Source organism: Phalaenopsis equestris, unplaced genomic scaffold (genome assembly GCF_001263595.1).
Source record: "Phalaenopsis equestris unplaced genomic scaffold, ASM126359v1 Scaffold212195, whole genome shotgun sequence".
Taxonomy (NCBI): Eukaryota; Viridiplantae; Streptophyta; class Magnoliopsida; order Asparagales; family Orchidaceae; genus Phalaenopsis; species Phalaenopsis equestris.
In genome coordinates, this window is record NW_018231140.1 from 488,277 (window position 1) to 501,570 (window position 13,294).

The window sequence follows — 13,294 nt, forward strand, 5'->3', positions numbered from 1 at the left end:
TCATTTTACTTAATAAAGATTTTTTCCATTACTCTAGGAGTGCAAGATGAGATTTATTTTAATTATGAGGTCCCATTCCCGACAAGGGCAAGCCCTCGTAAATAATTACATCTCTAGAGCCATGAGCTATAAAGAAAACACTTAATTAATATAATGAATTAAGCCTTCAGAGGTTGGACTTTCATGATTGGACTGGTTGAGATTTAGAAAATAATCCAAATAGAAAGAATTAAGCTCAACAAAATAAGACATAAAGTCCAATGTCAATGTATTATAAGAAAAAGCCCAAGTGAAGGGATTTGACAATCCAAGAGGAAGTCTAAACCTAAAAAAATGATGTTTGAAGTGTTTGTAAGGGGATGATAATGAGTTTGAATTGATCAGGTAAGATCAAATGATGAGTCAGGATGATTTGATTTGCCTAACTAAAAAGATTGGAATCCCTAAGCAAAAGATAAAGTCAGGTAAGAAAGATTTCTAGAAGAGAAGTGAAACCCTAAACTTTATAAGGAACTCTAAATGATGGACTAATTGAGACTTTGGGAATAATGTCCTCGGTTAGGATGTCCAAGGCTTTTCGTTATGTTGGGAACATTGATATCCGCCAACTAAAGAAAAACTTCATAACAAAAAATCCCCTTGAATTTCATAGCAAGGAAGATTAATTGTATCAAAGTGCTTTAAAATTCTTTCATCAGGAAAAATGAGTTACGTCATTCTAACATATTCTCTCTAATCTTAGGGCGTAGGTTTATTATTTTGTCTGTCGTAGTCATTTGCACTAAGGAACCTCTTAAACTAGATTAGGCTTCTATACTCAGAGTAACCTAAAGTAGGTGTATGATCATCAGTTTGATGTCTAACTTAGCTAATGATTGATTCATGTAAAATATACCCAGGTTATGTTTTCATCTTTATCTAGGTGTATTTTAAGTTTTATTAGAAGTTCATTATTTAATTTTTTTTTGTTTTAGTTCCTAGATTTTTTAGTAATGGTTACAAATTAGATTTTATCTATGTTTTAAGTTTTTTTAAGTGTTTTATCTTAATGTTTTTGGAGAGAAAACATTTTGTGAGAGTTTTTCAATCTCCTTTTTATTTTTAAAATTTTTTATTTTTTTTGTTTTCTTTTTTTTAATATTATGCATGAATTGAAACTTTAGATAACAAAAAAAAATAACACATATTTAGTCTTAGATTAGACTTGGATCAGGATCAGGCTGAGGTAAACTAGGTTTATAGTTTGTGTCATCTCAGAATTGACCTCAAGTATAAAATTAGTCAATTGGTTTGGCTTCTGGTTTGACCTACGTCGGTCTTGGGTCTAAATGAGCTAACATTGGTTGACTTGTTGTCCCTAATTCTACTTGGGCTAACTTAAGTTGACCTAGGTTGACAAGGATCGGGTTAGGTTGACATGGGTTGGCTTAGTTCAACTTTGGTTGACTTAGTTTTTGTGAGGCCAAACTTGAGTTCGGTGAGGCCAAACTTAGGTTGGGTAAGGTCAAACCTAGTTTGTGTGAGGTTAAACCTGGATTGAGTGAGGACAGTTCTAGGTTGGGTATGAATCTGTACTGAGCAAGGTCAAATTAAGATTGGGTGAGTTCAGACCTGGTTTCGGTCACGTCAATCTTGGATTGAGTCAATCTGACTTGGACAGACTTAGGTTAGGTTTAAGTTAAGGTATATGATAAATTCTATGATTAGGTTAAGGTTTTGTTTTATGCTTAGGTTAGGGTTTAGGTTTAAATTTAAGCTACTGTTGAGTTTGGGTTAGGCTGGGTTCGGGTCAACCTGAGTTGAGCACAAAGTCAAGCCTAATCAAAGGCTTTTAAAAAGATCAACCTAGCCTAAACTTAACTTAGAAAAGAAATATTTGAATTAAAAGTGGAAGGAAGAAGTGACTTTCTGGAGAATATGCCGAACAAGAGAGGAGAAAGCTCATCAGAGAACTTTTCTTCCTTCTTCTAACTCTCTTTTTGAGGTAAGTGCTAGAAATTTAGAAAGTAGAGAGTGTGTGGTATAGATTTATAGTGATGCTTATTTATAAGCCAAGAACAAAGTGGCAGAGGCCTTCCTATCCATCAATTTAAGTGGATATTCGACAACCACGATTAGTCAGATGGTTAAGGGTGTCACAGATAATTGTCAATCAAATGAAACGATAGTTTGTGACAAGATCTGACAAAGAGAGCCTCATAATATTGGTGGGGCATGTTGAGTGAGCACACCATAGTGATTAGTCCTGAATAATTTATCGTGGTCCCTCCCAAGGTTGGGGTGAACATGCCTAGATAAAGCTTACCGTGGCTAAGACCAATCAAGGCATGAGCATGTTAAGGTACTTCTGGACATGGTCACACCCAAGCCTGACATAATTATGTTACACCAAAAAGGCTCAACCTCCTTCTTTTTCAGTGTGGCTACACCAGACCAAAAGGGAATGTTCAGATAAGTCATATGTGACAAAAATAAGGCCAATAAATAGATCCCAACATGTGCTAGGAATTGTTAAATATTTGCTACACATATTAAAGTTGACTTAAGGGATCAACTGAGTTTTATGCATATATAATTAAATTTGAGGGTATCGAAGATCTAGAGTTGGATTTTTATGAATTATAATGTTTGGGATCTGCTAGAGATTTCGAGCTTATCTAAACTTTTTAGGGTGGAAACTAATGTGGATTTGCATTCAACTAGAGAGGTGAATAAGATGATTGGATCAGGAAAAACCATGCTAGAATTATCATTCAGCACAAAAATTAGTCAAAGAAGGATCAAAAGTTTAACCATACTAGGGAGGAATGTGTGGGGACTAAAAACTAACTTATGAGGTAAATGAGATGGCTAGATTAGGAAGGACAACACTAGAGCTTATTAAACATCATGAGAGCTAGTCATTGAATGATCAAAAGTGTAAACATACTAAGGAGGAATGTATGGGTAAGAACATCCAACCTAGGAGGTAGACGAGATCAGTAGATTAGGAAGGAAATCACTGCAGATCATCTTTAATCTTGAGAGCTATTAAAAGAATTTGAGAAGATAAGTCTATGCTTCTGTTGGGACTAACACCAAGTCCTAGAAGATTGACATAATAGCTAAGTCAGAAAAGAAATAACTCAAGAAAATCATTCATTTTAAAAGTTAATCAAAGTAAATTAAAAGAAAGTGTCTTCACTAGGAAGAAAAGTGTGGGGACTAACATCCAACTTAGGGGGTAAATGGAATGACTAGATCAAGAAGGAAAATGCTAGAGCTTTTCATTCATCCCAAAAGCTAATCAGTGATTTAAATTTGGAGTAGTTTATTTAATTTTAATGAGGAATTTTGGTTTGATTATATTGAGAACTTATGAGTTGACCTCACTTTTGGCTGAGGTCTATTCTCTTACTTAGAAGCCTAGGATCTAGCCATATGACTTTTTTATTGACTATCTTAGATGACTAGTCATGGAAATCTCACCATTAGAAATTTCAAATTCTTATTTCCTTATGTTGGAGTTCCACATCTTGGTTATAGCCTCTAGCATTTAGCAGGTAGAACTAGTATGGAGGAGCTTAAGGGGAGTTCTCATAGGACTGTCTGGCCTTAGGGTTAGCGCTGGGTGGTGTGTCTTTGGTCAGTCTTGCACACACACACTTGAATCCCTAACCTTCACTCACAACCTCAACCCTAACCTACTCATACTTAGCCTAGTTCCCCCATTATCTTGGAAACTCATGTGGATGGTCCCTCAATCCCGACTACTAATGAAATCCAATTTGACTAATTTAACCAATTTTAAGCAAAATCCCAATTTTGCACTTTATGGCCCAATTACCACAAATCACCCCCAATTTCCACCAAAATGATTTTAAATTTCCCCAATTTCAAATCTAAAGTCAATTTTCTCATATCAAAGCCAATTTTGAACCAAATTCAAGCCCAATAAAACCCAATTTCAAACTCAAATTTCAAGCAAAATTTGAATTTGACCATGTGCCAAAATTCCACCAAATTGAATGCCTTAACCTAACCAATTTTCCAAAATTCACTTATTAAACTTTTTATAACATTCCTATAGACCAAAGTGAGCCCTCAATTAGCCTTGCCAAGCCTTAAGCATAGCCCGAATTAAAGTCAAACCAAAATCCCAATTTTACCCAAAATTCCAAATTTCACCAAATTAAACCCCATAGCCTCTCACTTTTCATTCAATTGATTCCCAAAATGCTTATATCAATATTATATACTAAATTGGACCTCAAATTGAGGTTAATCCAAGCCTTAGCCTAAGCTAAACCCAAGTCTAATCCAAATTCAAAAATTTGAACCCTAACCCTAAACCTACTCGGAAGTACTTGATTCAACCCATCTTGTACCACCTCAGCTGCCAATTGGATCATAAAAACCACCCAAAATTCTCTTAAATTACCGTAGAAGTGCCATGGACCAAGGGTTTCATGATTTGGGGGATTACTTCCCATTTTTGGTCAAGTGACCTAAGCTTGAGCTCAAGTGATTAAACCCCCAACCTAATCACCATTAAACCTCCCCCTTGGTTCCTTAAGGCAGCTAGCCACCTCCACTAGACTGGCCGACTAGCCTTGTGGTTAGAAAAACCAAAATCAATAAGTGTCCCCATGGAGCAAATCAAATTTGCATCCATCCATGCTGTCTCATTCCCATTGGCCATTAAAACCGTTTAGCTCTCCACCCCCTGGCTTGGACAATTATGCCCTAGCTCCTCATCTAGTTAAACCACCCCCTCCATGGAAAAGAAGAGATTGTTGCTAATTGCTTGGGGAGAACCCTCCACAATGCTCACAGAGCATCCTCCAGCCTTCCTGAGTTCAATCCAACCATTCCCCCCCCCCCCCCCATTGTCCAAGCTCAATTTAAACCTTCAAAACTAGGGTCATTTTCTGTCAATGCATAAAACTCCACAAAACTCCAAATTGAACCACCTTTGAGCTTCCTCAGACTAAACAAGGAAGTTACCCATCAAAACCCCCTCTATTGAGCCCTCTAACCCATCCCTAGACCAAGGCCACATCAGTTGTTGGTCGAAATGATACCTAGACCTTACACCAGCTCAAACCAATACTTTAAGGAGGTTCATTGGACCCTACGGAAGCTTCTAAAAGCACCCAATCATAACAGCACCTCTTGGGGTAAGTATAATCCACAAACCCTAAAAATCCCTTCGATTTCATCAATTGTGAAGAGAATGTTTATTTCATAGTATGTAACCATATAGTTGTTTTTTTCCTTGACTAGAAGAAACTATAGGAACAAATCACATGTGATTTTGTTGAGTATAGTGTGAGATCTTAGGTCTAGAAGTTGGACAACTCTCGGGTTAAGTCAGTTGGGGACGATGACCAAGGATTGTTCGATCATACGTGTATTAAATGGACAGCTCCAATTGCATTGGAAGGAAGATGTGTTTATTAACCACAGGCCACGTGGCAAGCCTAGGTGGAAAGCACAACAAATGGGAGTGCGCTGCATGGCGCTTTGGAGCTGCCTAAGTTGAGTTAGCTACCACGTAGATAAGCAGATAAATAGGTTATTTTTTATTTAAATTAATTCAGAAACTTCAAAAATCCATAACTTGATATAGAAAAATCATAAAAATAAAATAAGAATACTCTCTTTCTCAGTGAACAGAGGATAATAATGTAAAATAAAAAATAAAAATTATTTGACATGTCTTTGATTTTTAATTAATTAAATCCTCACTAGACTATTTTAATTTTAATTAAGTAAATCTTAAACACCACGGCTTTAAACTTTAGTGGTTGATTCATCATGATGGTGAAGATGTCTCCTAAGTTTTCTAAGGTCAGAGGACACCTTTAACTTTAAAACTCTAATTTTTAAGTCTTTTGCCCCACTTTTAATTAATTTAACTATATAAATTAAAATATTAATAAAAAATATGAGATTTGTTTTGGTAATTTTCATGAAGTCAGAGGACTCTAGTAAAGTATAAAATGTATTTAAAGGATTGTGCATAATTTTCTAGCTAATTGAGTGCCCACAATTTTAAAAAAACTAAATAAATATAATCTTATACAAAAATTAAAAAAAATTGTTCCACACTGTAAATAATGATCACTTTGACTAACTATAAAAATTTGAAGCCCGTTTGAAATGACTTGATCACTAAGGTTTTTTTTTTAAATAAAATGATATTTTTGCCTTAAAATAGTTATAATAAATAAACTATAATTAGAAAAATTATGAAAATTGATTTTTTGAGCTCGTTATGATCAAGGGCACCTAGAAGAAATAAAAATTATTTTAAAATAAATAGTTTCTTAAACTAATTTATTTTAAGAAAATAATTTCAAAAAATTAAAAGTTTTAAGAATATGAAAATGCACCAAATTGTTCTCTGACCACTTGAGACCCCTTAGAATATTTTTCCTATTTTTTTTCTAATTTAGTTATGGATTTTTAAATGCTAAAACATGCATTTTTCTTAAATTTTCATTAAAAAATATAATAAATAAAATAAAAAATTGTAAATTAAAAATTTAGCTTCTTTGAGTTATCTAGATTCAAGGAGATTTAATAAATAGATAAAAGATTATTTTCAAAAATTAAAATATTTTTTCATTAATTAATCAATAAAATCCATAGATAATAATAAATATTAAAATATAATTTTAAAAATCATGAAATTTTGTCTAAGATGTCCTTTGACCTAGTTGAACCTCCACTAATTTTTCCATGAACAAAAAAATTTATTTTGATTAGTTAAATGAGTTAATATTGAGAATCCTATTTTTGAGCTAAAATAACTATTTAAATTAAATGACAAAATTGAAAAAAATTTCTTTTTCTCGTCTAATATTTCAATTGATCCATGAGTGGTGTACAATAAAAATTTCAAAATCATTTGAGTTCATTTTAATGAGTTATGAAGTGGAGAGGCCTTATGGGCAAAATGGTAATTTTAAGCTTTTCATACCCTAATTAATTTTTTTGTTAATCAAAGGGGTAAATGAGAAATATTTATCATAATAAACCCTTTTGGATGTTTGAAACGTAATGGGATAAAAGGTAGAAACCAATTTTTCACCTTTTCATGATTAGGGTAACAATGTAATTTTTTAAATTGTTATGCCTACAAAGATAATTCAATTGGATGATACTAGGGTAGTGGGCTTAAGTTAGGAAGTTAATTTTTCACTTTTTGAGGCCCCCTAATTGGTGATTAGTTGATAAGCATGATATTTAATGAGAACTGATCTCATTTAAATAACCGTTTTGATTATTACAAATTTATCCTAAACATTAAATTTAAGGGCTCGTTAGTGAGCTAGGCTTGATATTTAAACTTGTTTAATGAGGATTAGAAAAGTATAAACATGATTAAGTCATGGATACCCTTAAAAATTACATGCCCAACATTAAGGGTGGGTACAAGATCTTTAATGACTTGAGTTTTTTATAAGGATACCCATCACTTAACTCTTATGTAAAATATAGAGTGATTGTCAGAGTAATATTAATGTTCTCTGAGCATAGAGTTTATTAACTCATTAAATTTAAATATAACTTTGGATTATAAATTTAACAATATAATAAGTCCAAATGAACTCAAAACAGCTCAAAGGGTTTTAAAAGTTGTTTAAGGTTATCCTTAGAACACTTTTATGATCTTTTATATATTCTGAAGGAAAATTTAACTTGTTATACTTTGTTCTAGAAAATCATCCATTAAAACTTTAGCGACCCACCAAGTTATGCCTCGAGACCTTTTAATTCACCTAAATCAATAGAAATACCCTATACTACTTATCTTATATTACTTGACCCAATGCTCAAGGATTTGGATCTTCTCTAAGGTATTTAAATCGTCATGAGTGACTGAGGATGTTTGTCACATATGGATTATTGGGCTTGTGTGAGTTTGTGGTCTAGGTTGTTAAGACAATGACAAAAATGCTAATTTATGCTAAAATGAGGGATACGATGTAGGATTTTAGAATAGTATCTCTTACCTCAAGGTATTTTAATAAAAGGAGAGGATAAGGACTGATGAGACTATTTGATGACTATTGAGAAGATAATTGTCCCTGATACTCTTAGGTTGCATGTAGTCATAGCTTGACTAAATTATTTAACTTGTGACTACACTACTTTACAATTTTTTTTTTAAAAAAATTCCATTGTCTTCTAAAGTAAATTCTACATGGATGAAAACTAAATTAAAAATGAAAATTTATGAAGGTCAACGATTAATCACTTGGATCTAGGCTAGGACTGCCCTCCGTAGATTATCAGGTTGGTAGCTCTTACTAATGTTGGGAAGCACACAGTATAGCTTTGAGCCCCCACCTTTTCTATGATTATACCAACAAGATCTTCTATCTGTGACTACAGGTTTTATTTTACTTGTGTTTCCTTATGACTCATTTTTCTGAACTTTTTTTACCAGCTGATTTCGTTTACTTTCATGCAATTTATTTAATTCACGTAAATACATTATGCTTTTGATGTTAATCAACCCCAATATGCATTTATGTTTTATGCAATTTAGTTTCATTTATTTACTTTATAGTAAGTTCCTTACTTGCATTTATCCACTTTACCTGCAAAACCTGAACTAAAACTGAAAATTAAGAAAATTGTTTTCAAAATTAAACAACATTTTTTAAAACAAAAATAAAAAACAAAAATCTCATAAAACGTCCTCTTGAATTTACGGGAGTCCCTCGGATGAGGTAACCCACGGTGACTAAAGAGATCTCCCCAGACTAAATGAGCTTAACAACTCATTTAGACTAAGTAAATTCAAGATAAAATAGTAGTATCAGAATGAGTGAACCATAGGATCCTAATCGATATCGCTCTAATCAACTTTAACCCCCTCAAAATGATTGAATAAAACAAAACTTGTTACTTAAACCTTATGAACCTTAGACTTTAGGACTGCTGCTGCGATGAGGGTGGGCAGCAAAATAAGTGGATCTACAACACTAATCTTTCCTTAGAATTAAATAAAATGCCATAAGGTTTTCAGGTTATTTGCCTAGTGCAACATAAATCCTTATTTAACTTTAGGCCTTTGCACAATCATGTTGTGCAATTTAAGCCCTAACTTACTTTGGGCTCCGAGGTTATCTTTTATTATGACATAAATCCTCATATCTTCTAGACTATTTCTATGCTTCGTCATATAAATGTAAGCCCTAAATAATAATAATTTTTAGGATGAAGCATTCAATAATTTTCTTCTCGTAATTGAAGCCAAACCATAAGATAGATTGGGAAGTCATTGAGGTTCTCCTCAAGATCTGTGACAAACCCTAATTTTCTTTCTTTAGATTCCATAACAATGCTCCAAATTTGAACCTTTCCCATTGGACACTCAGTCCAATCGTTGAAACTCCTACCCTGTGAAATTCTTGAAGACAATACTTTCTTATCTAAAATGAGAGTTTTCTTAGGTGATTTCGGTCATTTAAGATGTAATTAACTATAAAGGCTTGCCCTTATAGGAAACTTTAAGAGCCCAGCTTAATGTAAACTCTATCTAAATGTTCATATTAGATAAAGGAACTTTTTAGTCAACATAAAGGTTTGTTGACTAAAATAGATGAATTATTTAGTTTACTTAATTGGGCCTTTGTGTCTATTCTTTGGGGTAGGTGCATCGCTTGCGGTGTTGTGCTCGTTTATTTAAACTATGACATAATTGAGATTGGTTTAGTCTTGCATTTTCAAAATTAAATTATTACTTTCCAAAATTATATATATAAAATAGATGTGGAAGAGAGAGTATGGCAAGAAGCTTCCATTGAACAGGATGCCTCTCCAACTATGGGTAGGGGTAAGAAACCCATTTTGATTAAATGGGCACCACCCCCCATGGCTGGTTTAAAGCTAATGTTGATGGGAGTTTTTCTAATGCCTATATGGGTATGTGAGGGCTAATCAGAGATTCTTTTTGGTAAGTGCATTGCTTATATTGCTTCTCCTTATATTATTAATTCTTCTCTAGAGGCTGAGGCTATTACTGTGCTTGCTGGACTTCAAACTTTTGCATCTCTCAATTTAAATGGCATTGTTCTAGAAACAAACTTTGAAACATTGTTTAACATTCTTTTAGCTAAGCTCAAACTACCATGGTACATGACACCTTGGTTCAGAAGAATTTGGCATATCATTCACTTATAGAGAGGGGAACCAATATGTGGATCAGCTGGCTAAATGGAGGGTGCAATGTGCTACTGTTGGGGATTCTCTTTCCGCTGCATAAACTTATTAAAAGTGACTTGGAAGTCCCTTATATTTGTTTTTAATCTGCTAACTCTTTATATTGGCTTCTATTCAAGTAACATTGGACTGTCTTTGGCTATATTGCAAGGCATACTTCTCTGTGTGGACTGATTATTGTTGTTGGTACCATTGGGCAAGGACTATTGGGGTGTTCTACAAGAAACCCTTAACAATATTTTACTTTTTCTTCCTATATTTTTGGATTTTGGTTTTTTTCTTTGGGATTACTATGGAAGATTTTGTTGTTTCGACTTATGGAAGGATGGTGGCTATTACTGTTGGCTTAGGCAGTTTATGCTGGTTTGCTTGGTTTGCACTTTTGGCCTGGTTATTTGCTTTGCTGCAGTCATTTACACCTCTAAGAATTTCAATCTTTCTAAATTTTTAATGGTTGTTTGGAAGCTGCTGGAAGGTTGATTTGGTCCAGGTTCTGGTTGTTGGATATTGTGTTGAATTTGATTTTATCCGCCTTGGATTTTTAGTGGGCTAAGAGTTAAGTGGTGCGGCTAATTTCTATATTTTAACTGCACTTCTTTGTTGCTGCTATGGGGGTTTTGATTCTATTTTTGTTTTAATTTTTCTGGTTTGGTTGGTGAATGGATAGCTTTTTGGGCTAGACACTGATAAGCATTTAGCTGGTTAACTTCTTTGCCTTTACAGAGCTGACATTACATGATTTTGCTTGATGCCACACTGAGCTTTTTGTATTTGGATGCATTTTCCATTATGGTTTCACGGTTTCTCTAGATTTTGGGAGACTATTCTCTATGGACACAAGATAGTTATGCACACTTACATTAATTACCTTTATAGTTTTTACTATTTTATCTTAGCAAGGAAACACCTAACTGAATGCAGGATGAGTCTGAGTTTGTTGCTGATCCAAATCAAACCTAACCAAATCCATACAATTACACTAAAACACATAAATATTTTTAAGCAAGTAAAGAGTTCATAATCTTTAATCATTCAGCCTCATCTTCAGTGCTTTCACCTCCTCTAATATCTCCCATAGATTAGTAATGAACATATAGGTTGTAGAAGGATCGATACGAAAATTGATCTGTCAAATTTTCTTTGATCCGCCCCTTTTCTTTAAACATCTGAACTAATCCTACTTCAAAAGTTCCAGTCTGATCAAAATTTTCTTTCACTCTCCAATCTAGGTGATCAAAAAGGTGCTTGAGATCTCCTACTGCATTCATAATACTCTAAAGTTCTCTTTCAATTTTCTTCAATTTGTTCTCTAAAGCAAGCAAACTTCCAACTGTTGGTGGCATTAATGGAGGTGAAGCATGTGAAGAATGATCTATAATAGCATTTAATGCTTCATTTCCATTACCAGCATACTGAACATCAATAGGAATCATAGGCTCCCATGGTACTAAAACTTTTTCCCAACTTTCATTTGGCACTTGGGATTGACTGCAAATCAAAAAAATTGTTGAAGGATGCCCAAGTCCATAAATTAGCCCATTCATAATGATTCTCATCATAGATTTAAATATAATTCAACCTATATCAACAAGTTTCTCCATTTGAATGTCGTAGTTTAAAGAAGCACTCTCCTTAGTGACTCTACTGATCTTCATAGTAAGGAGTAATTTTGCACAAATAAAGAAATGACATTGTTTCGAATATGGATTAAGTGATGAAGTAGGAAAACTAATATATTCTTCATCTTATACTTCCCACATATCACTTTCTTCTATCAGAAAATTATAAATACCTTGTATCAAATCTCATGTAAGAATGAAATTTTCATAATGACATATTGGAACATTTTATATCATATACAATTCATTAATCCTCGCAGAAGTAAATGGTACAGCCTTACCTCGAACGAAGACAATTCCTTAGGTAATTCCATGTAGATTTGCATAGATCTCCTTCACTACAGGTATAACAACCGCAGCGGTAGTGTAACACAGAACTTCCCGTAGCCTTTCCAAAATGATACTGTCAACTGGAGCACTCAGATTGATCAACCCATAATTAACAAATCCTCTTTCCTTGATCAATCTCTTCTTTGTAATAATTGTATCATATAATCTCTGCGCATCAAAACTAATAAACTTTCTTCTATCAAAAACTCCATACCTCAAAGTATTTATGGAATTGGAAGCCATGTAATTCAAAAATAGGAAGTTTTTAGGCGTCTTTGGCAGTTTTCAGGACTTTAAAAACACCTCTCGGTTGTTATTATGGAGAAAAATCCTGCCAAAGTGTGCCAAAAGTCGCAAGAACCATCCAACCATCCTTGGTGTCACCGACACTCTCGAGGGGCGCTGCCGGTGCTGAGATCAATTTCCTTGGGTGTCGTCGGCACCAGTGGCAAAATTTTTGCGATTTTTTAATTTTTCGTTCAATTAAATCTAAACTTTTCTTCCAATACCAAAAATAGGCTTAATTTATAATAAATGTAATTGTGTAGGATTATTATCTATTAATATATAAGACACTTAACAAACTAAATAGTAATACATAAACATATAAGTATGGGTTGCCTCCTATAATGCGCTTGGTTTAATGTCGTCAGCTCGATATACCATTTATTTGGTGGGTTGACTTAACATTAAAACTTCTTTAAACTGAGGTATGTGCCCTTCATAATAGTGTTTCAAATGATGCCCATTAACTTTAAATATCTTTTCATTGTTAGGATCTTTAATCACAACAGTTCCACAATGATAGACTTTAATTACTTTAAATGACCCTAACCATCTTGATTTCAGTTTTCCTGGAAACAATCTCAATCTTGTATTATATAATAGAACTTCTTATCCAAGTTCAAATTTCTTCTGAATAATCTTCTTATCATGTCATATTTTCATTTTCTCTTTATAGATTTGTACATTATCATATGCTTCATTTCTAATCTCCTCAAGCTCATTGAATTACAATAATCTTTTCTCACCAGCATCTTTTAGATTAAAATTAAATTCCTTAATAGCCCGAAATGCTTTATGCTCTAATTCTACATGTAAGTGACATGTTTTTCCAAATATCA